At 39.5% G+C, this 25,588-nt stretch overlaps 1 long non-coding RNA gene and 1 pseudogene across 1 annotated transcript in view; both read left to right on the top strand.

Moving 5' to 3' along the window:
- LOC132659866 (uncharacterized) overlaps positions 1-25,588 on the top strand; it is a 995,695-nt gene that overhangs the window by 899,047 nt on the left and 71,060 nt on the right. The gene's annotated exons all lie outside the window — the stretch shown is intronic.
- On the top strand, positions 20,939-22,047 carry LOC101114776 (olfactory receptor-like protein OLF4; annotated as a pseudogene).

A 25,588-nucleotide genomic window follows, 5' to 3' on the forward strand; every position in this document is an offset into this window, starting at 1 on the left:
GATAGGTTGACTTAATATGGTCTTTGAGTCAAGGAAGACCTTGACTATGTACGATGAAGCAAAATTTTAAATTATACTTTATATTGCTGCTGCTGCTGCTAAGTTGCTTCAGTTGTGTCCGACTCTGCTCGACCCCATAGACGGCAGCCCACCAGGGTCCCCGTCCCTGGGATCCTCCAGGCAAGAACACTGGAGTGGGTTGCCATTTCCTTCTCCAACGCACGGAAGTGAAAAGTGAAAGTGAAGCCGTTCAGTCCTGTCGGACTCTTAGTGACCCCGTGGACTGCAGCGCACCAGGTTCCTCCGTCCATGGGATTTTCCAGGCAAGAGTGCTGGAGTGAGGTGCCATTGCCTTCTCTGATACTTTATATTACTAAACAATAAATTTTATTTTCATGCATTATTGAAGTGTGAAAGACTGGTGCCCAGGCAAAAGGTTTTCTTTTTTCTTCTTCTTCTTCTTTTTTTGTTTTGTTCCATTTGGAAGTAGAATATTGAATTGGCTTTTTTCTGCTTAAAAATGTACATTTCTCCCTACAAATGTGAATCCTCTACTGATCTTAATGAAATAACTCCTCTTTCATAAATTTTTTCATTCACTAAAGTAATATTTTTCTTGGTTAGTCTAGCTAAAGTTTTGTCAATTTTAATCTTTTCAAAGAACCAGCTCAGTTTTTTTAATATAAATTTATTTATTTTAATTGGAGGCTAATTACTTTACAATATTGTATTGGTTTTGCCATACATCAACATGAATCTGCCACAGGTATACATGTGTTCCTTATCCTGAACCCCCCTCCCTCCTCCCTCCCTGTACCATCCCTCTGGGTCGTCCCAGTGCACCAGCAATCCCACTGCCGAGCATACACACCGAGTAAACCAGCTCAGTTTTTTTTTTTTAATATTTGATATTGCTTTCCTCACCATTATTATATTTATCTCTGATTCAATCTTTGTTTCCTTTCTTCTAATTTTGGACTCAGTTTCTTCTTCCTTTTCTAACACCTAGTCATAATTTTTCTTTTATTTTACTAAGAGTAGTAATCAAAGTAGCATGGTGCTGGCATAATAAGAGATATGTTAAGACCAGTATACCACAGTGGAGAGCCTAGAAGCAAACCCATGCATACATGGTCACTTAATATTTGACAAACCAGCCAAGAATGCTCAGTGGAGAAAAGACTGTCTCTTTAATAAATGGTCCTGTGAAAACTGGCTATTCACACTTAGAAAGATGAAACTAGACTCTACTTATATCTCTCACAGTTCTACTGTCTTAGCAATTTCAATTATACAAAATGGTATTTTCAACTGTATTAACCATGCTGTTTATGAGATCCTCAACCTTATTATCTTCTATCTAAAAATTTGGACTCTCTTGCCAACCACTCCTCAATCCCCACAACCAGCACCTTACAATAGCCATTCTACTTTTCTTCTATATGTTTATTTTTTATATTAAACACAAGCGATACCATATAATTTTTATCTTTCTCTGACTTACTTCACTTAGCATAATGCTTTCAAGGTCCATCCATATTATTGCAAATGACAGGGTTTCCTTCTATTTAAAGTTAAATTCCCTTGTCTATTTCTACCACATTTGGTCTATTTATTTGTCCACAGTTTGTCTCCATACTATGACTATTGTGAATGAATGTAGGCATGCTGATAACCCTTTAAGATAATATTTTTCATTTCCTCTGAATATATCATAGAAGTGGGATTGCTGGATTATATTGTAGTTCTATTTTAATTTCTTGAGGAGCTTCCATACAGTTTTGCATGATGGCTGTACTAGTTTACTATCCCACCAACAGTACTAAAGTATTTCCTTTTCTCCACATCTTCTCCAGTATTTATTAGCTCCTGTCTTTTCAATAAAATACATTCTAATGGTGTGAAGTTATATCCCAGCATAGTTTTGATATACATTTACCTGCATAGTCATGGTAATTGACCACCTTTTCATGTACTTGTTGGACAACTGTATACCTTTGTCCTTTGGAAAAATAAAAAATGTCCAAAGGAAAAATGTCCTGTGTCCCTCTTTTTCTTCCAGTATTATTTAGATATGATTGACATGTAGCACTGTGTAAACTGGGGCTTACCTGGTCGCTCAGGCAGTAAAGAATTTGCCTGCAATGCAGGAGACCCAGGTTCAATCCCTGGGCAGGGGAGACACTCTGGAGAAGGAGATGACAACCCACTCTGCTATTCTTGCCTGGAAAATCACATGGGTAGAGGAGCTTGGCAGGATACAGTCCATAGGGTCACAAAGAGTTGGACATGACTGAGTCACTGACACTTTAATGCTGTATATGTAAGGTAGTAGTCAGTCAGCTTGCTTGGTAAGAAGCTACTCCTCAAATCACAATGGCTTACAATAATGAAAGTGTATTTTAATCATATTAGACACATCCTGCAAGGTGTCTATGGCTCTGACCCTACTGTGCTAGTCTGCATGCATATCTTCATTCTGGGAGTCATGCCAATGGACCAGTTCCTATGTGGGAGGGGCTCTTTCTTGTGATAGAGAGGGACAGTAATAGAAAGAGTGGACTTTCCCAAAGCTTCTTTGAGCTTCTCCTTTGGCATTGAGCACCTCATGTCTGCCCTCATTCTATCCACCAAAGTATGTGACATGTCCAAGTTTAAAGCCAATCAGTGGGGACATGCACTCCTTCCACCTGAGGCATTTGGGAGAATGGCATTGAAACATGTATACTATCATATAAGAAACAAATTGCCAGTCTATGTCCGATGCAGGATACAGGATGCTTGGGGCTGGTGCATGGGGATGACCCAGAGAGATGTTATGGGGAGGGAGGTGGGGGGGGGGGGGTTCATGTTTGGGAACGCATGTACACCCATGGTGGATTCATGTCAATGTATGGCAAAACCAATACAGTATTGTAAAGTAAAATAAAGTAAAAATAAAAATTTTTAAAAAAAGACTCAAAGCAATGGATCAGGATGTGCAGACCTCCTAAGAGTATGAAGTAAGAATAAACCAATACTTGTGAAGAATTTAAAAAGTCCACCTGGGGAAGAAACAATCACACAAATAGTCTATACTTCTATTAGCCACAAATCTTTGTCAATTATATGCTATAGACTTGCAACAAAGGAAGATAAGAGTTGGAGAAAGGTATGATTTAAGAAACAGCAGTTTTACACACATACTTAGTAAGGCATTTGTTGCTGTTTAGTCTCTAAATCCTGTCCAACTCTTTGTGATCACATGGACTGTAGCCCACCAGTCTCCTCTCTCCATGGGACTTCCCAGATAAGAATACTGTAGTGGGTTGCCATTTCCTACTGCTGGGGATCTTCCCAACCCAGGGATGGAACCTGCACCTTCTGCATTGCAGGTGGATTCTTTACCACTGAGACACCAGGGAAGCCCTAGTAGATCATAGAAACATGGTAAAATCGATTGAGAGAGTGAAAATTCTTCCTGAGGCTATATAGAGCCAACATGAGGGTGTCACATTTTATGTCCTGTGTAGAACAAAAGTGATGTGATGTGTCCTCACAATCACTCTGCTTCCTGTGTGGGGCCCTCGGAGAAGATATGCCTTCAAGATCACATCTCACTGTCTCCTAAGAGCAGTCATCCTGGACTCATTTCTAATCAGTAAATTCTCTAGAGTCCAAATGATCTGAGCAATTTTGGAACTTGGACAAAATCATAGCAGGTGGTACGGATTGAGCATCTATTTGTGCCGCATAATTTCCTGTGACTCTAAAATATCATCAACTTCTCACACCAGCTCCTTAGGTGGAAATCCCCCAGTTTATAGATAAGGAAATAAAGGTTAAAGTTTATTTCCTGCCAAGAGGGAAATACTCAAGAAGCACATGTAAACTTAGGTATGCAGATATTAAATGACTGGATCCAACATCTGACCACGTTTCGTCAGACCTGAGGTGGGAAGGAAGAACCCTAATGGAGAAAATCTAAAATACCTACACCTAACTGTAACACTGGTCCACAGGCTTGATACTCACAAGAGTGGTCCACAGAACAGGACCTGACCTGCAACATCAACAACATCTGTGAGCTTGTTAGAAATACTGAATCTCTAGAACAGTCTAGTCTTGTCAAATCAGAGTCTGTATTTGAAAAATATTCCCTAATTATTCACACACACATTGATGTTGGGAGAAGTGCTTATTTAGTGAACAGTGTTTCTCAACTTCACCACTATTGACATTGTGATAGGTAATTCCTAGTGTTAGGGGATGTCCTGTGCATTTCAGTTTTGTTAAACTGTATCCCTTGCCTTAGCACAGTTTCTTTCAGTTGCACTTACCCACATATGACAATCAAATATTTCTCCAGATATTTCCAAGTGTCCTCTGGAGCCAAAATCATCTCTGATTGAGAACCATTGACCCAGAGCAAAAGAACTAGGAAATATTCTGTGTTGTAATCACAGCACACGGCTTAATCAGTTCATAACTTTGAGCCAATCACCTCACAATTCTGAAAATTTAGAAGAAGATTCAAAATTGTATAGTCTTCATAAGACAGTCTGTTGTAAAATGTAAATGAGACAATATATATATATGATTCTAAGCTCTGCCTACAGTGTGTCAAAAAATCTAAGTGGCTTGTTCAGTTCTGGTTTCCTCAGTGTGTATGCCCAGCAGTGGGATTGCTGGGTCATAAGGCAGTTCTATTTCCAGTTTTTTAAGGAATCTCCACACTGTTCTCCATAGTGGCTGTACTAGATTGCATTCCCACCAACAGTGTAAGAGAGCTCCCTTTTCTCCACACCCTCTCCAGCATTTATTGCTTGTAGACTTTTGGATCGCAGCCATTCTGACTGGTATGAAATGGCACCTCATTGTGCTTTTCATTTGCATTTCTCTGATAATGAGTGATGTTGAGCATCTTTTCATGTGTTTGTTAGCCATCTGTATGTCTTCTTTGGAGAAATGTCTGTTTAGTCCTTTGGCCCATTTTTTGATTGGGTCGTTTATTTTTCTGGAATTGATCTGCAGGAGTTGCTTGTATATTTTTGAGATTAGTTCTTTGTCAGTTGCTTCATTTGCTATTGTTTTCTCCCATTCTGAAGGCTGTCTTTTCACCTTGCTCATAGTTTCCTTTGTTGTGTAGAAGCTTTTAATTTTAATTAAGTCCCATTTCTTAATTTTTGCTTTTATTTCCAATATTCTTGGAGGTGGGTCATAGAGGATCCTGTTGTGATTTATGTCGGAGAGTGTTTTGCCTATGTTCTCCTCTAGGCGTTTTCTAGTTTCTGGTCTTACATTTAGATCTTTAATCCATTTTGAGTTTATTTTTGTGTATGGTGTTAGAAAGTGTTGTAGTTTCATTCTTTTATGAGTGGTTGACCAGTTTTCCCAGCACCACTTGTTAAAGAGATTGTCTTTACTCCATTGTATATTCTTGCCTCCTTTGTCAAGATAAGGTGTCCATAGGTGTGTGGATTTATCTCTGGGCTTTCTATTGTGTTCCATTGATCTATATGTCTGTCTTTGTGCCAGTACCATACTGTCTTGATGACTGTGGCTTTGTAGTAGAGCCTGAAGTCAGGCAAGTTAATTCCTCCAGTTCCATTCTTCTTTCTCAAGATTGCTTTGGCTATTTGAGGTTTTTTGTATTTCCATACAGATTGTGAAATTATTTGTTCTAGCTCTGTGAAAAATACCATTGGTAGCTTGATAGGTATCGCATTGAATCTGTAGATTGCTTTGGGTAGTATACTCATTTTCACTATATTGATTCTTCCGATCCATGAACATGGTTTATTTCTCCATCTATTAGTGTCCTCTTTGTTTTCTTTCACCAGTGTTTTATAGTTTTCTATATATATAGGTCTTTAGTTTCTTTAGGTAGATATATTCCTAAGTATTTTATTCTTTTCATTGCAACGGTGAATGGAATTGTTTCCTTAATTTCTCTTGCTATTTTCTCATTATTAATGTATAGGAATGCAAGGGATCTCTGTGTATTGATTTTATATCCTGCAACCTTACTATATTCATTGATTAGCTCTAATAATTTTCTGGTGGAGTCTTTAGTGTTTTCTATGTAGAGGATCATGTCATCTGCAAACAGTGAGAGAGACACATGTACCTCAGTGTTCATCGCAGCACTGTTTATAACAGCCAGGACATGGAAGCAACCTAGGTGTCCATCAGCAGATGAACGGATAAGAAAGCTGTGGTACATATACACAATGGAGTATTACTCGGCCATTAAAAAATACATTTTAATCAGTTCTAATGAGGTGGATGAAACTGGAGCCTATTATACAGAGTGAAGTAAGCCAGAAAGAAAAACACCAATACAGTATACTAACACATATATATGGAATTGAGAAAGATGGTAACAATAACCCTGTATGTGAGACAGCAAAAGAGACACAGATGTATAGAACAGTGTTTTGGACTCTGAGGGAGAGGGAGAGGGTGGGATGATTTGGGAGAATGGCACGGAAACATGTATAATATCATATATGAAATGAATCGCCAGTCCAGGTTCGATGCATGATGCTGGATGCTTGGGGCTGGTGCACTGGGATGACCCAGAGGGATGGTACAGGGAGGGAGGAGGGAGGGGGTTCAGGTTGGGGAACATGTGTACACCCGTGGCAGATTCATGTTGATGTATGGCAAAACCAATACAATATTGTAAAGTAATTAACCTTCAATTAAAATAAATAAATGTATATTTAAAAAATCTAAGTGTATCTCTTATGATTACCAAATATTTTATAAGGATGAAAAAACAGTTTAACACTTCTATTAAAAATATAAAATTCCTAATTGATGTGAGGAAAGCATTATGAATCCAAGGGTTATTTTACGTGTGATATTATAGCAAAGGGATACACTTCTCTCCCTTATTGAAGAAATAATACTAATTTTCTGGATATATCAAGAGCTGGCTTCTCGCCATAAACCAGTACCTTCAATATCCAAGATACCAAGTCAAGATAGGTTCCTCAGGCTTAGACTTGGAGGAAATTATGACTGAAGTTTGTAAAAACATTTTAGTGTCAGAACTCTGGAAGCCAGAAGATAATCTGGAGTAGTAATAAGAACTGAATACACTTGACTGCTAACCTGGTCACTTGGGATCAGCAAACCAGCAGGGGGAAAAAAAAATCCATTCTGTCCAGACAAGTTCCCCTGAGGAAATGATGTGATCAAGATTGGAATAACAAGGAAAAATGTGCTGAGTGGGTATAATGAGCAGGTACAGAAACTATAAAGAGCTATGACCATCTCCACGGCTGCAATGTCTGAGCAGTTCCACCTTGAACTGGAGCGGGCATGGTTTTTGCATTTGCACTCCCAAGACCAGTTCTGCTTCACTCCTTCCTGCTCTCTTGTTGGAAGACAAACCTTCAATTTCCATCATCAACTATCCGGGGGGAATTTGGATTTCCACATAAAGACCTTCCTCTCAGCTGTCTCAGTCAGGTGAGTAAAAGACTCCAGCGGGCATTGCAGGAGAAAGTTAGAGAGACTGAAACCTATGAAACCTATGAACATTTACCTGAGGTCATTTGAAAAGACAAACAGCTGGCCTGGAGCATAGAGGTCTCTGATTGTTGGTCTGATTGACTAATTTATAATAAATTTATTTAATATGTTAAAAAGACAAATATCTATCAGATTCAGCAAGTCAAGGATTGTTGTTGACAGTTATGGGATGGGAATGAAAATCTAGTTGGATGAGACTCAAGAAGAAATGGGGGTGGGGGGGGAGGTAGTTGTTCAGTTGCTCGATAGTGTCCAACTCTTTGCAACCCCAGCACGCCAGACTTCCTTGTCCTTCACTATCTCCCAGACTTTACACAAACTCATGTCCACTGAATTGGTAATGCCATCTCAGCCATCTCATCCTCTATTATCCCCTTTCCTCCTGCCTTCAATCCTTCCCAGAAGTTTTACTGTTTAACGGAGTAGGAAAATAAACTATTAGATTAGGAATGGTTTGAAGTGAAATGAGAACATTTCATTTATTTGTTTTAATTTTTAAGATGGGGTGTATTTGAGCAACTTCTATATTCATTAGGATCCCAGGTGGCATAGTGGAAAAGGATCCACCTGCCAATGGGGGAGACAAGAGACACAGGTTTGATTCCTGGGTCAGGAAGATTCCCCTGGAGAATCTTCCCTTGGAATATTCACTTTGGTATTCCTGCCTGGGAAATCCCATGGATAGAGGAGACTGGTGGCTTCAGTCCACTGGGTCACAAAGAGTCAGACATGACTGAGCATGCACTGAGAACATGCAGATCAATGGAGTAGTTATTGCCCTGTAGCCACAGTTCTTGAGATACACATTTCACAGAAGCTCCACTCACCCTACATATTCACTTGATACAGAAATTGCATTTAATATATAAACAGGCGTATGTTAAAGGGATTAACTTTTCAATTAGTTCACTAGCTGAGAGACTGAACATAGTTTTAGGTTTATTAGCCATTTACTCTCTCTACTGCTAATTGTCTATGTAAGCTTTTTATTTTATATACTGGTGTTTGAGTGATTTTACTCCCTTTTTTTTTTTTGGCTGTATTATTTCCTTTATAAATCATTTCATCACCAACTCAGGAAATGCCAGGTATGGCACTCCAACGTGTGGAAGAAGGAGAGAATTAGACATATTATTAATACTTTGAAAAGTCTTACTGCTGAAAATAGAGGTACATGTGGTGTTTCTCTCCCTACCCTTCCCTTTCCCCACATAGGTGTGTTTGGTATCTTTTTGTGACACCACTTCACCCAAAACTGGTCTAAGCTGCAACCAGTTCCCTTACTACAGATTCCCTATTCCTCTCTCCTTTTATTCTTGTTTTTTTATTGCATTCTTTCAAACAAAAAGTTATGATTTTTAAAAGAAGTTTACTATTTACCATTTAAATATTATATATAGGTATATATACATATATATGCTTTCTATATATATAGTTTCTATATATAATTGCTCAAATATACCCCATCATAAAGCATATATATGAATATATATATATGCTTTCCAGGTGGTTCAGTGTGTAAAGAATCCACCTGCAATGCAGAAGATGCAGGCAGACACGAGTTTGATCCCCAAGTTGGGACAATCCCCTGGAGATGGGCATGGCAACTCACTCCAGTATTCTTGCCTGGGAAATCTCATGGTGAGAGGAGCCTGGTGGGCTACAGTCCGTGGGGTTGCAAAGAGTCAGATATGACTGAAGTGACTGAGCATGCAGGCACGCACACACATGTATGTATGTATGATGTATTTGTTGGGTTGTGTGAGAGTTTATAAATTGTGAGTTGTTCAATCTATCAGTTGGTCATATTTTGTCCTTCCGCCCATTGCTTTTTAAACATAGTAGTCATCCTTTGCTGCCATCTTGTGGAACACATGTGTTTGTATTCAGCTTAAGATTGCTTACATCTTTTTTTTTTTTTTTTTACAATACTGTATTGTTTTTTTTTTTTTAAAGCATGTTTGAATCCATTTTTGTTTATATATTTGGAATTTGTAGTGTTAGATACTGCTTCCTTCACTGTTTTTTAAAAATTATATTTCCAATCCTTTTCATATGATTACACCCATTTCATTTATATTTAAACTTATGTTAACTTGAGTGTTGTTATTTTGTATATTTTCTTTCAGATTCATCTTACTCTTTTACTAATATTCAACATTGTTTAGTAAAATTGTTTTGAATCAGCTATATTTAATCTGCTTTTATTTCCTCTGATATTCTTTGTGTTTTATAAAATTTATCTCTACATAAATGCACACCTTTATGAAACCTCAAGAGTGAACAGTGAACAAATCAGGTGAGGTCCCTGTCTGTTAGGGTCTCACATTCCGATGGAGAAAGATTACAACAAAATAAATGCATATGTGACAAAAAGTCCTCAGGCATAAATCAAATGAAGAAAGGGGAAGATTTTTGTAGCATGTGGAAGGTTTTATAGCATACTTTGTGGGAGGGGACTTTACCTTTGGGATAGGAATCAGAAACAAAAGTAGAATGTGACCAACAGATTTGTCAAAAAGAGATCAGAATAGAAAGCCCAAGAATAACAAAGAAAGATGCAACACAAAAAAAGAGAGAGAGAGAGAGAGAGAGAGAAACGCCAGCTTCATCCACTATTGGACCATATTAAAAATGGTGTTTCAAAATAAATAAATAAATAAATAAATAAATAAATAAAAATGGTGTTTCAGTCCCTAAGTCGCGTCTGACTTTTGTGACCTCATGGCCTGTAGCCCATCAGACTCCTCTGTCCATGGGATTTCCCAGGCAAGAATACTGGAGCGGGTTGTTATTTTCTTCTCCAAGGGGTCTTCCTGACTCAAGGATAAAACCTGGGTCCCCTGAATTGCAGGAGGATGCTTTACTGACTGAGCCACCTAGAAAGCTCATAATTTTAAAAAGTAATAAATGCAAAAAAAGTAATAAATGCACTCAAACACAGAAAAGACAGGAATAACTAACTTCCACACCTCAGGGGAATGAGGTGGATACTGTAATAAGACAGTGGAGGAATAAAGATGCAGTGAGTGTGTGATTCCTTGGGTCTGAGGTCACTTTAGCACACACTTTGCTTCATGTTCTCTCTGCAAACTGATTCTTCTGTTGAGCTCTTTATTTTTATTGTTTCTATCTTAGGAGGAACTAGGCTTCTTTCAATGGCAAAACCAATACAATATTGTAAAGTAATTAACCTCCAATTAAAATAAATAAATTTATATTTTTAAAAATAAATTAAAAAAAGAAAAAGGAAAAAAAAAACTATTCTTGTGTTTACTGCAATGGATAAGAAATGTTTTTGACTGAGTCCTAGAGTAAAACAGGTGGCCCAGGTGGTAAAGAACCCACCTGCCAATGCAGGAGATGTAAGAGGTATGGGTTCAATCCCAGAGGAAGATCCCCTGGAGGAGGGCGTGGCTACCCACTCCAGTATTCTTGCTTGGAGAATCCCATGTACAGAGGAGAGTGGCAGGCTACAATCCAAAGGATTGCAGAGTCAGACATAACTGAAGCGACTTCACACCCTCGCAGGCAGAGTAAAACAGGCAGTTTACATATGATCTAGTATGTGTGCACAGACAAGGTATAAATACACATGTTTGCACCTATGCATACACACACGAACATGCAAGGAAGCTAAACAAAGAAAACCAAAAACATTTACTACATATGACACATTCTGATATTTTCTTTTGTGTTTTACTGTATTCTATTCTGATCTTACAAACTGCATAGACTGTAGCTGTAACAGGTCTGAACCTCGAATAGAATATAAAAAACATTCCTCCAGCATGTCTTCCAAATCTATGTTACTGTTTCCCAGCTTCATTTTGTTTTCTAATCATAGGCAAATTCTGTGAGAACACATTCTTTCATTCCCTTATGCAATATATATTTATTCAACTACTGTTTCCAACTAAATTAAGCATGGGGTGTTACGGCTTATGTATGACATTGATACATGGCTCATGACATTCACAGTCTAGTAGAGAATATAAGATACGGAATTAAATTAAAATCACACACTGATTACCTTATTGTGTAAATTATTGTAAGAGAGTATCTTTTTGTGGAAATGTTTTTAAAAAGAAGATTTATACAGATGATATCAGTTCAGTTCAGTTCAGTCGTGCAGTCGTGTCTGACTCTTTGCGACCCCATGCACTGCAGCACGCCAGGTTTCCCTGTCCATCACCAACTCCTGGAGTTTACTCAAACTAATGTCCATTGAGTCAGTGATGCCATCCAACCATCTCATTCTCTGTCGAACCTTCTCCTCGCGCCTTCAATCTTTCTCAGCATCGGCGTCTTTTCCAATGAGTCAGTTCTTTGCATCAGGTGGCCAAAGTATTGGAGTTTCAGCTTCAACATCAGTCCTTCCAATGAACCCTTGGGACTGATTTCCTTTAGGATTGACTGATTGAATCTCCTTGCAGTCCAAGGGACTCTCAAGAGTCTTCTCTAACAACACAGTTCTAAAGCATCAATTTTCGGTGCTCAGCTTTCTTTATAGTCCGACTCTCACATCCATACATGACCACTGGAAACACTGCAGCTTTGACTAGAGGGATCTTGGTGGGCAAAGTAATGTCTCTGTTTTTAATATGCTGTATATGTTGGTCATAGCTTTTCTTCCAAGAAGTAAACATCTTTTAATTTCATGGTTGAAGTCATCATCTGCAGTGATTTTGGAGCCCCCAAAATAAATTCTGTCACTGTTTCCATTGTTTCCCCATCTATTTGGGATGAAGTGATGGGACTGGATGCCATGATCTTAGTTATAAGCCACCTTTTTCACTATGGACAGAACTTCATGACATTGTACAGGAGACAGGGATCAAAACCATCCCCATGGAAAAGAAATGCAAAAAAGCAAAATGGTTGTCTGAGGAGGCCTTACAAATAGATGTGAAAAGAAAAGAAGTGAAAAGCAAAGGAGAAAAGGAAAGGTATTCCCATTTGAATGCAGAGTTCCAAAGAATAGCAAGGAGAGATAAGAAAGCCTTCCTCAGCAATCAATGCAAAGAAATAGAGGAAAATAAGATCAGAAACTATAAAACTCCTAGAGGCGAATATAGGCAAAACACTCTCAGACATAAATCACAGCAGGATCCTCTATGATCCACCTCCCAGAATGCTGGAAATAAAAGCAAAAATAAACAAATGGGATCTAATTAAAATTAAAAGCTTCTGCACAACAAAGGAAAATATAAGCAAGGTGAAAAGACAGCCTTCTGAATGGGAGAAAATAATAGCAAATGAAGCAACTGACAAACAACTAATCTCAAAAATATACAAGCAGCTTATGCAGCTCAACTCCAGAAAAATAAACGACCCAATCAAAAAATGGGCCAAAGAACTAAATAGACATTTCTCCAAAGAAGACATACGGATGGCTAACAAACACATGAAAAGATGCTCAACATCACTCATTATTAGAGAAATGCAAATCAAAACCACAATGAGGTACCACTTCACACCAGTCAGAATGGCTGCAGTCCAAAAATCTGCAAGCAATAAATGCTGGAGAGGGTGTGGAGAAAAGGGAACCCTCCTACACTGTTGGTGGGAATGCAAACTAGTACAGCCACTATGGAGAACAGTGTGGAGATTCCTTAAAAAATTGCAAATAGAACTACCTTATGACCCAGCAATCCCACTGCTGGGCATACACACCGAGGAAACCAGAATTGAAAGAGACACATGTACCCCAATGTTCATCACAGCACTGTTTATAATAGCCAGGACATGGAAACAACCTAGATGTCCATCAGCAGATGAATGGATAAGAAAGCTGTGGTACATATACACAATGGAGTATTACTCAGCCGTTAGAAAGAATTCATTTGAATCACTTCTGATGAGATGAATGAAACTGGAGCCAATTATACAGAGTGAAGTAAGCCAGAAAGAAAAACACCAATACAGTATACTAACACATATATATGGAATTTAGGAAGATGGCAACGACGACCCTGTATGCAAGACAGGAAAAAAGACACAGATGTGTATAACGGACTTTTGGACTCAGAGGGAGAGGGAGAGGGTGGGATGATTTGGGAGAATGGGAATTCTAACATGTGTACTATCATGTAAGAATTGAATCGCCAGTCCATGTCTGACGTAGGGTGCAGCATGCTTGGGGCTGGTGCATGGGGATGACCCAGAGAGATGTTGTGGGGAGGGAGGTGGGAAGGGGGGTCATGTTTGGGAACACATGTAAGAATTAAAGATTTTAAAATTAAAAAAATAAATAAATAAATAAAAGAGAAAGACTAGAGATCTCTTCAAGAAAATTAGAGATAGCAAGGGAATATTTCATGCAAAGAAGGGCTCGATAAAGGACAGAAATGTTATGGACCTAAAAGAGCAGAAGATATTAAGAAAAGGTGGCAAGAATACACAGAAGAACTGTACAAAAAAGATCTTCACTACCAAGATAATCACAATGGTGTGATCACTCACCTAGAGCCAGACATCCTGGAATGTGAAGTCAAGTGGGCCTTAGAAAGCATCACTACAAACAAAGCTAGTGGAGGTGATGGAATTCCAGTTGAGCTATTTCAAATCCTGAAAGATGATGCTGTGAAAGTGTTGCACTCAATATGCCAGCTAATTTGGAAAACTCAACAGTGGCCACAGGACTGGAAAAGGTCAGTTTTCATTCCAATCCCAAAGAAAGGCAATGCCAAAGAATGCTCAAACTACCGCACACTTGCACTCATCTCACAGGCTAGTAAAGTAATGCTCAAATTCTCCAAGCCAGGCTTCAGCAATACGTGAACCGTGAACTTTAAGATGTTCAAACTGGTTTTAGAAAAGGCAGAGGAACCAGAGATCAAATTGCCAACATCTGCTGGATCATCGAAATAGCAAGAGAGTTCCAGAAAAACATCTATTTCTGCTTTATTGACTATGCCAAAACCTTTGACTGTGTGAATCACAATAAACTGTGGATAATTCTGAAAGAGATGGGGATACCAGACCACCTGATCTGCCTCTGGAGAAAGCTGTATACAGGTCAGGAAGCAACAGTTAGAACTGGACATGGAACAACAGACTGGTTCCAAATAGGGAAAGGAGTACGTCAAGGCTGTATATTGTCACCCTGCTTATTTAACTTATATGCAGAGTACATAATGAGAAACGCTGAGCTGGAAGAACCACAAGCTGGAATCAAGATTGCCAGGAGAAATATCAATAACCTCAGATATGCAGATGACACTACCCTTATGGAAGAAAGTGAAGAGGAACTAAAAAGCCTCTTGATGAAAGTGAAAGAGGAGAGCAAAAAAGTTGGCTTAAAGCTCAACATTCAGAAAACTAAGATCATGGCATCCGGTCCCATCACTTCAAGGTAAATAGATGGAGAAACAGTGGAAATAGTGTCAGACTTTAGTTTTTTGGGGCTCCAAATCACTGCAGATGGTGACTGCAGCCATGAAATTAAAAGACGCTTACTCTTTGGAAGGAAACTTATGATCAACCTAGATAGCATATTAAAAAGTAGAGATATTACTTTGCCAACAAAGGTCCATCTAGTCAAGGCTATGGTTTTTCCAGTGGTCATGTATGGATGTGAGAGTGGACTGTGAAGAAAGCTGAGTGCCGAACAACTGATGCTTTTGAACTGTGGTGTTGGAAAAGACTCTTGAGAGTCCCTTGGACTGCAAGGAGATCCAACCAGTCCATTCTGAAGGAGACCAGTCCTGGGTGTTCATTGGAAGGACTGATGCTGAGGCTGAAACTCCAATAGTTTGGCCACCTCATGTGAAAAGTTGACTCATTGGAAAATCACCGACTCAATGGACATGAATTTGGGTGAACTCTGGGAGTTGGTGATGGACAGGAGGCATAGTGTACTATGATTCATGGGGTTTCGAAGAGTCAGACACCACTGAGCAACTGAAATGAACTGTTTCACTCTCCTCTTTCACTTTCATCAAAAGGCTCTTTAGTTCTTCTTTGCTTTCTGCCATAAGAGTGGTGTCATCTGCATATCTGAGGCTATTGATATTTCTCCCAGCAATCTTAATTCCAGCTTGTGCTTTATCCAAACCCACATTTCTCATGACATACTCTGCATTCAAGTTAAATAAGCAGGGTGACAATATACAGTGTTGATGTACTCCTTGGAACCAGTCTGTTGTTCCATGTCCAGTTCTAACTGTTTCTTCCTGACCTGCATATAGGTTTCTCAAGAGGCAAATCAGATGGTCTGCTATTCCCATCTCTTGAAGAATTTTCCACAGTTTATTGTAATCCACACAGTCAAAGGCTTTGTTGTAGTCAATAAAGCAGAAGTAGATGTTTTTTTGGAACCCTCTTGCTTTTTTGATGATCCATCAGATGTTGGCAATTTTATCTCTGTCTCCTCTGCTTTTCTAAATCGAGTTTGAACATCTGGAACTTCAAGTTCATATACTATTGAAGCCTGGCTTGGAGAATTTTGAGCATTACTTCGTTAGTGTGTGAGATGAGTGCAATTCTGCAGTAGTTTGAGCATTCTTAGCATTGCCTTTCTTTGGGATTGGAATGAACACTGAATTTTTCCAGTCCTGTGGCCACTGCTGAGTTTTCCAAATTAGCTGGCAAATTGAGTGCAGCACTTTCACAGCATCATCCTTTAAGATGTGGAATAGCTCAACTGGAATTCCATCACCTCCACTAGGTTTGTTCGTGGTGATGCTTCCTAAGGCCCACTTGGCTTCACATTCCTGAATGACTGGCTCTACGTGAGTGATCACACCATTATGGTTATCTAGGTCATGAAGATCTTTTTTGTACAGTTCTTCTGTGTATTCTTGCCACCTCTTCTTAATATCTTCTGCTTCTGTTAGGTTCATACAATTTCTGTCCTTTATTGTGGCCATTTTTGCCTGATAATTTTCCTTGACATCTCTAATTTTCTTGAAGAGATCTCTAGTCTTTCCCATTCTGTTGTTTTCCTCTATTTCTTTGCATTAATCACTGAGGAAGTCTTTCTTATCTCTCCTTGTTATTCTTTGGAACCCTGCATTCAAATGGTTATATCTTTCCTTTTCTCCTTTACCTTTTACTTCTCTTCTTTTCCTAGTGGTTTGTAAGGCCTCCTCAGACAATCATTTTGCCTTTTGTCATTTATTTTTCTTGGGGATGGTCTTGATCACTGCCTCTTGTACAATGTCAAGAACCTTCATCCATAGTTCTTCAGGCAGTCTATCAGATCTAATCCCTTGAATCTATTTGTCATTTCCACTCTACAATTGTAAGAGGCTTAAGTCATACATGAATGGTTAGTGGTTTTCCCTACTTTCTTCAATTTAAATCTGAATTTGGAAATAGGGAGTTCATGATCTGAGCCACAGCCAGCTCCTGGTCTTGTTCATGCTGACTGTATAGAGCTTCTCCATCTTTGGCTGCAAAGAATGTAATCAATCTGATTTCAGTGTTGACCATCTGGTGATGTCCATGTGTAGTCTTCTCTTGTGTTGTTGGAAGAGGCTGTTTGCTATGACCAGTGCATTCTCTTGGCAAAACTCTAATAGCTTCGTTCTGTACTCCAAGGCCAAATTTGCCTGTTACTCTGGGTATTTTTTGACTTCCTACTTTTGCATTCCAGTCCTGTATAGTGTTTTAAAAAGATATCTTTTGGGGGTGTTAGTTCTAGAAGGTCTTATAGGTCTTAATAGAACCATTCAACTTCAGCTTTTACAGCATTACTGATTGGGGCATAAACTTGGATTACTGTGATATTGAATGGTTTGGCTTGGAAATGAGCAGAGATCATTCTATCATTTTTGAGATTGCATCCAAGTACTACATTTTGGACTCTTTTGTTGACTATGATGGCTACTCCATTTCTTCTAAGGAATTCTTTCCTACAGTAGTATATATAATGGTCCTCTGAGTTAAATTCACCCATTCCATATGCAGCCTAAAAAAGAAGATGGAGTCTTTTTTTTAATCAGAGGAAAATTGGTTTACAATGCTGTGTTGGTTTCTGCCAGACGACATTACAAATCAGCCATAATTCTGTAAGATGAGCTTCCCTGATAGCCGTTGGTAAAGAATCTGCCTGCAATGCAGGAGACCCCAGTTCAATTCCTGGGTTGGGAAGATCCACTGGAGAAGGGATAGGCTACCCACTCCAGTATTCTTGGGCTTCCCTTGTGGCTCATCTGGTAAAGAATCTGCCTGCAATGAGGGAGACCTGGGTTTGATCTCTGGTTGGAAAGATCTTCTGGAGAAGGGAAAGGCTACCCACTCCAGTATTCTGGTATGGAGAGTCCCATGGACAATACAGTCCATGGGGTTGCAAAGGGTCAGACACAACTGAGAAACTTTCACTTTCACTTTTCACTTTTATATACATATGTGTGTATATGTGTGTGTGTGTTATGTGTGTGTGTGTGCATGTGTATCACCTCCCTCTTTTTTTTTTAATTTTAAAACTGGAGCCGATTATACAGAGTGAAGTAAGCCAGAAAGAAAAACACCAATACAGTATACTAACACATATATATGGAATTTAGGAAGATGGCAATGACGACCCTGTATGCAAGACAGGGAAAGAGACACAGATGTGTATAACGGACTTTTGGACTCTGAGGGAGAGGGAGAGGGTGGGATGATTTGGGAGAATGACATTCTAACATGTATACTATCATGTGAATTGAATCGCCAGTCTATGTCTGATGCAGGATGCAGCATGCTTGGGGCTGGTGCATGGGGATGACCCAGAAAGATGTTATGGGGAGGGAGGTGGGAGGGGGGTTCATGTTGGGAATGCATGTAAGAATTAAAGATTTTAAAATTTAAAAAATAAAAAACTAAAAAAAAAATAAAAAATAAAAAAAATAAAATAAAATAAAATCATTAATTCTTACATGCGTTCCCAAACATTAACCCCCCTCCCACCTCCCTCCCCACAACATCTCTCTGGGTCATCCCCATGCACCAGCCCCAAGCATGCTGTATCCTGCGTCAGACATAGACTGGCAATTCAATTCTTACATGATAGTATACATGTTAGAATGCCATTCTCCCAAATCATCCCACCCTCTCCCTCTCCCTCTGAGTCCAAAAGTCCGTTATACACATCTGTGTCTTTTTGCTGTCTTGCATACAGGGTCGTCATTGCCATCTTCCTAAATTCCATATATATGTGTTAGTATACTGTATTGGTGTTTTTCTTTCTGGCTTACTTCACTCTGTATAATCGGCTCCAGTTTCATCCATCTCATCAGAACTGATTCAAATGAATTCTTTTTAACGGCTGAGTAATACTCCATTGTGTATATGTACCACAGCTTTCTTATCCATTCATCTGCTGATGGACATCTAGGTTGTTTCCATGTCCTGGCTATTATAAACAGTGCTGTGATGAACATTGGGGTACATGTGTCTCTTTCAATTCTGGTTTCCTCGGTGTGTATATCCAGCAGTGGGATTGCTGGGTCATAAGGTCCATTTGCAATTTTTTAAGGAATCTCCACACTGTTCTCCATAGTGGCTGTACTAGTTTGCATTCCCACCAACAGTGTAGGAGGGTTCCCTTTTCTCCACACCCTCTCCAGCATTTATTGCTTGCAGATTTTTGGATCGCAGCCATTCTGACTGGTGTGAAGTGGTACCTCATTGTGGTTTTGATTTGCATTTCTCTAATAATGAGTGATGTTGAGCATCTTTTCATGTGTTTGTTAGCCATCCGTATGTCTTCTTTGGAGAAATGTCTATTTAGTTCTTTGGCCCATTTTTTGATAGGGTCGTTTATTTTTCTGGAGTTGAGCTGCAGAAGTTGCTTGTATATTTTTGAGATTAGTTGTTTGTCAGTTGCTTCATTTGCTATTATTTTCTCCCATTCAGAAGGCTGTCTTTTCACCTTGCTTATATTTTCCTTTGTTGTGCAGAGGCTTTTAATTTTAATTAGATCCCATTTGTTTATTTTTGCTTTTATTTCCAGAATTCTGGGAGGTGATCATAGAGGATCCTGCTGTGATTTATGTCTGAGAGTATCACCTCCCTCTTGAACCACCCTCTCCTACCCCTATCCCACTCCCACAGAAAGCCAGGCTGAATACAAAATTGTCCTATTTAAATAGAGCCCTGTTTGATGTGTCCAGGGTATTTAGGCACTGTTGAAGCTGAAGCTCCAATCCTTTGGCTATCTGATGCAAAGAGCTAACTCTGCAAAAATAGTACTGGACTTTAGGTACTATTACTACACTTAGGGAAGAAAGATAATCTGATGTTGACAGCTTGGCTTGTGAAATTGTTTTCCTAATTCTGTGCCTGAGATTGAGAATAGCCTGGTCACTGCAAGGAGGTCTCTTGGTACCTCCAAATTTTCTAATACTATATCTCATCACTTTACCTTTCCCATGGATACAAAAGCTTCCTTTCAAACTTGATTTTCTGAAACAAATACCTTTTCAGGTCCTTTCACCTTGGGGTTATCTCTGTCCACTACACACACATTTCCTTCAGATAATCTCACATCTCCAGCCCTCACTTCCATGAGGTCTCTGTTCAGATGTTTGGCAGACTATCTGAACACTCCATAAAACGTTGTTGTTGGTGTTGTTCACTAGACATTTCCAACTCTTTGCAACCCTATGGACTGCAGCACACCAGGCTTCCCTGTACTTCACCATTTCCTTAAGTTTGCTCTAACTCATGTCCATTGAGTCAGGTGGTGCCATCCAACCATCTTATCCTCTGTGGCCCTCTCCTTTTCCTGCCCTCAATCTTTCCCAGCATCAGGGTTTTTTGCAGAGTCAGCTCTTTGCATCAGATAGCCAAAGGATTGGAGCTTCAGCTTCAGCATCAGTCCTTCCAATGAATAGTCAGAGACAACTTCCTTTGGGATTGACTGGTTTGATCTTGCAGTCCAAAGGACTCTCAAGAGTCTTCTCCAATACCACAGTTCAAAAATATCAATTCTTTGGCATTCAGCCTTATTTATAGTCAAACTCTCACATCTGTACATGACTACTGGAGAAACCATAGTTTTGACCATAAGGAAACTTTGTCAGCAAAGTGATGTCTCTGCTTTTTAATATGCTATCTAAGTTTGTCATAGCTTTTCTTCCAAGGAGCAAGCATCCCTTAATTCCACGGTGCAGTCACCATCCACAGTGATTTTGGAGCCCAAGAAAATAAAGCATAATACCCCCATTAACTTTCTTCTTCATACTAGATGTCTTTCTTCATAGCAACTATCTCTCAGTATAGTATGCTCTTTATCTAGAAGTAGGTCAGTCCCCAATTTATACTCCCCAAAAACATGGCAGAATTTCTCATCTAAACTCCCCAATACATGACCATTTGGGTAGGAGGCTGGATATGGGCCAGAAGTTGGTACTCAGAGATGGCACAGGGGATCTCTTGAAGGAGAAATGTTCATGCAAAAAATATGTATTTTAATTTTTGAATGCAAAATTGTAGAATTTCAACGTTGTTACAATGCCAATTTCAGATAAAACTAGTCATGTCATTTGTTTTTCTTTTGTTTGTTTGTTTCCAGGCAGTCACCTCTACTACATGGAATTGGGGAATGATACAGAAATTTCAGAGTTTCTTCTTCTGGGATTCTCGCAGGAACCAGAACAGCAGCCCCTCATATTTGGACTTTTCCTCTCCATGTACCTGATCACCGTGTTTGGTAACCTGCTCATCATCCTGGCAGTCATCTCAGATGCCCACCTACACACCCCCATGTACTTTTTTCTCACCAATCTGTCCTTCGTAGACATCTGTTTCACTTCTACCACTATCCCAAAGATGTTGAGGAATGTCCAGACCCAGAGCAAAGTTATAACCTATGAAGCCTGCATCACACAAATTTATTTTTTCCTACTGTCTGCAGTATTGGACATCTTCCTCCTCACAGTGATGGCCTATGACCGCTTTGTGGCCATCTGTCACCCCCTGCACTACATGGTCATTATGAACCCTAGGCTCTGCTTTCTGCTGGTTCTGGTGTCCTGGACCATCAGTGTCCTGAATTCCTTGTTACAAAGTTTAATTTTGTTACAGCTTTCGTTTTGCACTGTTGTGGAAATCCCTAACTTTTTTTGTGACCTCAGTCAGATAACCCAACTTGCCTGTTCTGACACCTTTCTTAATAATATGGTAATGTATCTTACAGTTGTGCTTCTGGGTGGTGGTCCCCTGGCTGGTATCCTTTATTCTTACTCAAAAATAGTTTCCTGTATATGCAGAATCTCATCAGTTCAGGGAAAGTATAAAGCATTTTCCACCTGCGCATCTCACCTCTCAGTTGTCTCCTTATTCTTTTGTACGAGCCTAGGAGTGTACCTTAGCTCTGCTGCTGCCCACAGCTCACACTCGAGTGCAACAGCCTCGGTGATGTACACTGTGGTCACACCCATGCTGAACCCCTTCATCTACAGTCTGAGGAACAAAGACTTAAAGGGGGCTCTGAAAAGATTCTTTGTGATGGCAAGTCTAAAAAGGTTAATTATTCTGGATTTGGAGAAGTGCCCAAGATTTCAGATCTCAAAGTCTCAGAGTCAGTAGTTGTGATTTTTTTAATCAGACTCTGGAAGTACAAGCTGCTCTGTTATTTATTTCCTAGAATTCTCATTTTTTTCCAACTACTCTACACAATTTAATGACTCACTTAATTACTCTTCTCTGTCAGATATCCAACCATTTTTCTTTCCTTCTGTTCTTTATTCCTATTTTTCCTACTTCATCCCCAAGCTTTGATATCAAAAAGCTGGAAATTCTCATAAACTGCTTGGGTTTATTAAGAACAATTTCTTTTAAAATGACAAATACCATCCCAGGTGGTGCATCTTAGTTTTGCTAGAAGAACAGTCATGAGTTACCACTTCATCAGAAAAAAACTAAACTACAGAGTTTGCTTTTATAACATTATGGGAGAGGAAAAGCCTGAGACTACAATTTTTCACTTCTGGGTCCATCATTCCTTTTTATGGCCTGAACTGGTGTTCCTGATAATGTAGACCTAAATATAACAGTCTATTTTATAAAAGGTCATTGGGTTTTATTCTCCTGAGTAGGATTCTATTCTCTTATCAGATTCTAGGTACACATTCTCTACCATAGTCATTAGCAAAGCTGATTATCAAATACAGATCTGCCAATGTAGTCTACACAGAAACAGAAACTGAAATAAATCAATTGACTTAATACGATCTTCAGCCATATTATAACTTAGTCAGAGTCATATGACTTAATATGAATCGGAGATGGCATTGTATATAATAAACAAATTTTAAATGATACTTTGTATTATTACACATGCCATTTATTTTAAGCTATATGTATATTCATTAAAGTATAGAATATCAGTGTAAATGTATAAGGTGATTGATGAACCTGTTTTTATTTTTTCTTATTGAATTATTTCACTCATCCTACTTAAAAATTTCAGGTGATGCTTACAGCTATCACTTTTTCCATTGTTCTAAATAAAACTTAGCATCCATTCTAAATGTTGTCAGAAACAAAATAAGCAGTGAATGGGCAGTATCATCCACTATGTATCTCACATACACAAAGCAATTCCTTCAACTATCACGATCAAAACTGAATCATAAGAATGTGCTTTCCTGTATAGACATAAGACCTAGGGTCAGCCTGTTTTGTACACACACATGCGTGTTTTTGCAAGCTCTCCTGGCTATCAGGAAAGGAACATCAATGAGGTCACTTTATAGAGTTGTATGGGGAAAAAAATTTGGATGAGAGTAATCAGAAATGCCATTTGCAAATGTTAGAACACAGTGAAATATAACAAGCAATATAATATTATCTTTGCCCTTAATACCATTCCACTGATGATTATATTTGTTAAGCTGAGTAACCAACCATCATAAAATAAAATATTAAAACATAATGTATTTATTGTCAAATGAGATGGTATGGTTTGAAGTTGTTCCAAGTTATACTAGATTTCTTGTGAGTCTGTAATTAGCTGCCAGTCTCTGTAATTAGCTTTCAGTCTCTATACAGTTGGAGAAGGAAATGGCAACCCACTCCAGTGTTCTTGCCTAGAGAATCCCAGGGACAGCGGAGCCTGGTGGGCTGCCGTCAATGGGGTCACACAGAGTCAGACACGACTGAAAGAACTTAGTAGCAGCAACAGCAACAGCTCTATACAGTACTTCTAAGGCTCACCCATGATCCTGTGCCTGGGTGTAGTGCTCGTCTCTCTAAAACCAAACTATGGACAGGTCATCTATTTCCATATCTAGGTTAACATAGTTTACAGAAAAAAATCAGTTTGTCATAAGTAAGTTGTCTTAAATGAGACTGAGGGCCAAAGAATTGATGCTTTTGAACTGTGCTGCTGGAGAAGACTCTTGAGAGTCCCTTGGACTGAAAGGAGATCAAACCAGTCAATCCTAAAGAAAATACCCTGAATATTCACAAGAGGACTGATGCTGAAGGTCCAATACTTTGGTCACCTGATGTGAAGAGCTGACTCATTGGAAAAACCCCTCATGCTGGCAAAGATTGAGGGCAGGAGGAGAAGAGGTCAATAACGATGAGGTGGTTAGATGGCATCACTAACTCAGTGATGGGAGTCCGACTCTTTGTGACACCCACGGACTATAGCCTGCTAGGCTCCTCTGTCCATGGGATTCTCCAGGCAAGAATACTGAAGTGTGTTGCCATGCCCTCCTCCAGGGGATCTTCCCGACGCACCAAACCTGGTGTCTCTTATGTCTCCTGCATTGACAGTGGGTTCTTCACCACTAGCGACATGCGGGAGTGAAAGTGAAAGTTGCTCAGTGTGTCCGACTCTTTGAGACCCCATGGACTGTAGCCAGCCAGGCTCCCCTATCCATGGGAATTATGCAGGTCAGAATACTGGGCTGTGTAGCCATTCCCCTCTCCAGGGGATCTTCCCAACCAGGGAATGAATCCAGGTCTCCCTCATTGCAGGCAGATTCTCTATCTTTGTAACCACCAAGGAAACCAGTGTCACCTGGGAATCCCATTGAACAGGGTAAGGAAAGAAAATTTCGTATGACTCCCATCTCCTCTACCCCACGTCTGGACATCCCAGTGAGAAGAGAGACACCTCAAAGTGGGGAAAGAAGAGTGAAGCGAACATCTGTACTTATAATTTGGAGTAACAAGAGGAATATGTGCCCAACGGACAGATATAGGGAGCAAAATTCTTCATAGTTGCAAATTCAGGGCTTAATGGGACACCATTGTCTCTTTTGGGTGTTCAAAGCCTGACTAAGAGACCGGTATTTCACTCCTTCCTGCCATCTTGCCAGGAGAAAGATTTCAGTCTCTACCATCAACCATCCAGGGGGAATTTGTGATTCCTCCTGGAGTCTGTCCGCTCAGAGATCACAATCCTTGAGTCTGAAAGCCCCGTAGACATTGTAGGAGTGAATCAGAGAGAAGGAAAACCAAGAATGTTTACCTGAGCCAATCCTCCCTAAACTATCGCCCCCAATTCATTGCGATTGGTTGCTTGTTTGCCTCATTAATTAATTAATTTATTTATGATGCCTAAGAAAGAAGTGAATACTGTACTCAGCAAAGCAAGGTCAATGTTGAAAATTAAATTGAAGTGCGTGTTAAGTCGCTTCAGTCGTGTCTGACTCTTTTGACCCTGCAGAATGTAGCCCGCCAGACTCCTCTGTCCAAGAGAATGCTGGAGTGGGTTTCCATGCCCTCCCCAGGGGATCTTCCCGAGCCAAGTATCGAACCTGCGTCTCTTACAACTCCTGCATTGGCAGAAGGGTTTTTACCACTAGCGCTACCTTGGAAGCCCAGTTAGAAGATAGAATGGGAGATGTAAAGTGCTTCTGGTATAAGTGGAAAATAAGTCCAAGAATCTTCGTAATTAACTGGAGTAGAGAAATATCCTTATTAGCAAAGGAGAGAATACACAGTGAAGTGACGGCACTCTTTTTGTTTTAAAAGATGGTGCATACTTGACTGTATATTAATGAGAAACACAGACCAAAGAATTCTTGAAAGTATTGTCTTGCAATAGCATTTCATTAGATATATTTCTCATGGTATCCTCTCAGTGTGGGTATTCACATGAAGGAAAATTATA

The sequence above is a fragment of the Ovis aries genome, chromosome 5 (assembly GCF_016772045.2).
Source record: "Ovis aries strain OAR_USU_Benz2616 breed Rambouillet chromosome 5, ARS-UI_Ramb_v3.0, whole genome shotgun sequence".
NCBI classification, from domain to species: Eukaryota; Metazoa; Chordata; class Mammalia; order Artiodactyla; family Bovidae; genus Ovis; species Ovis aries.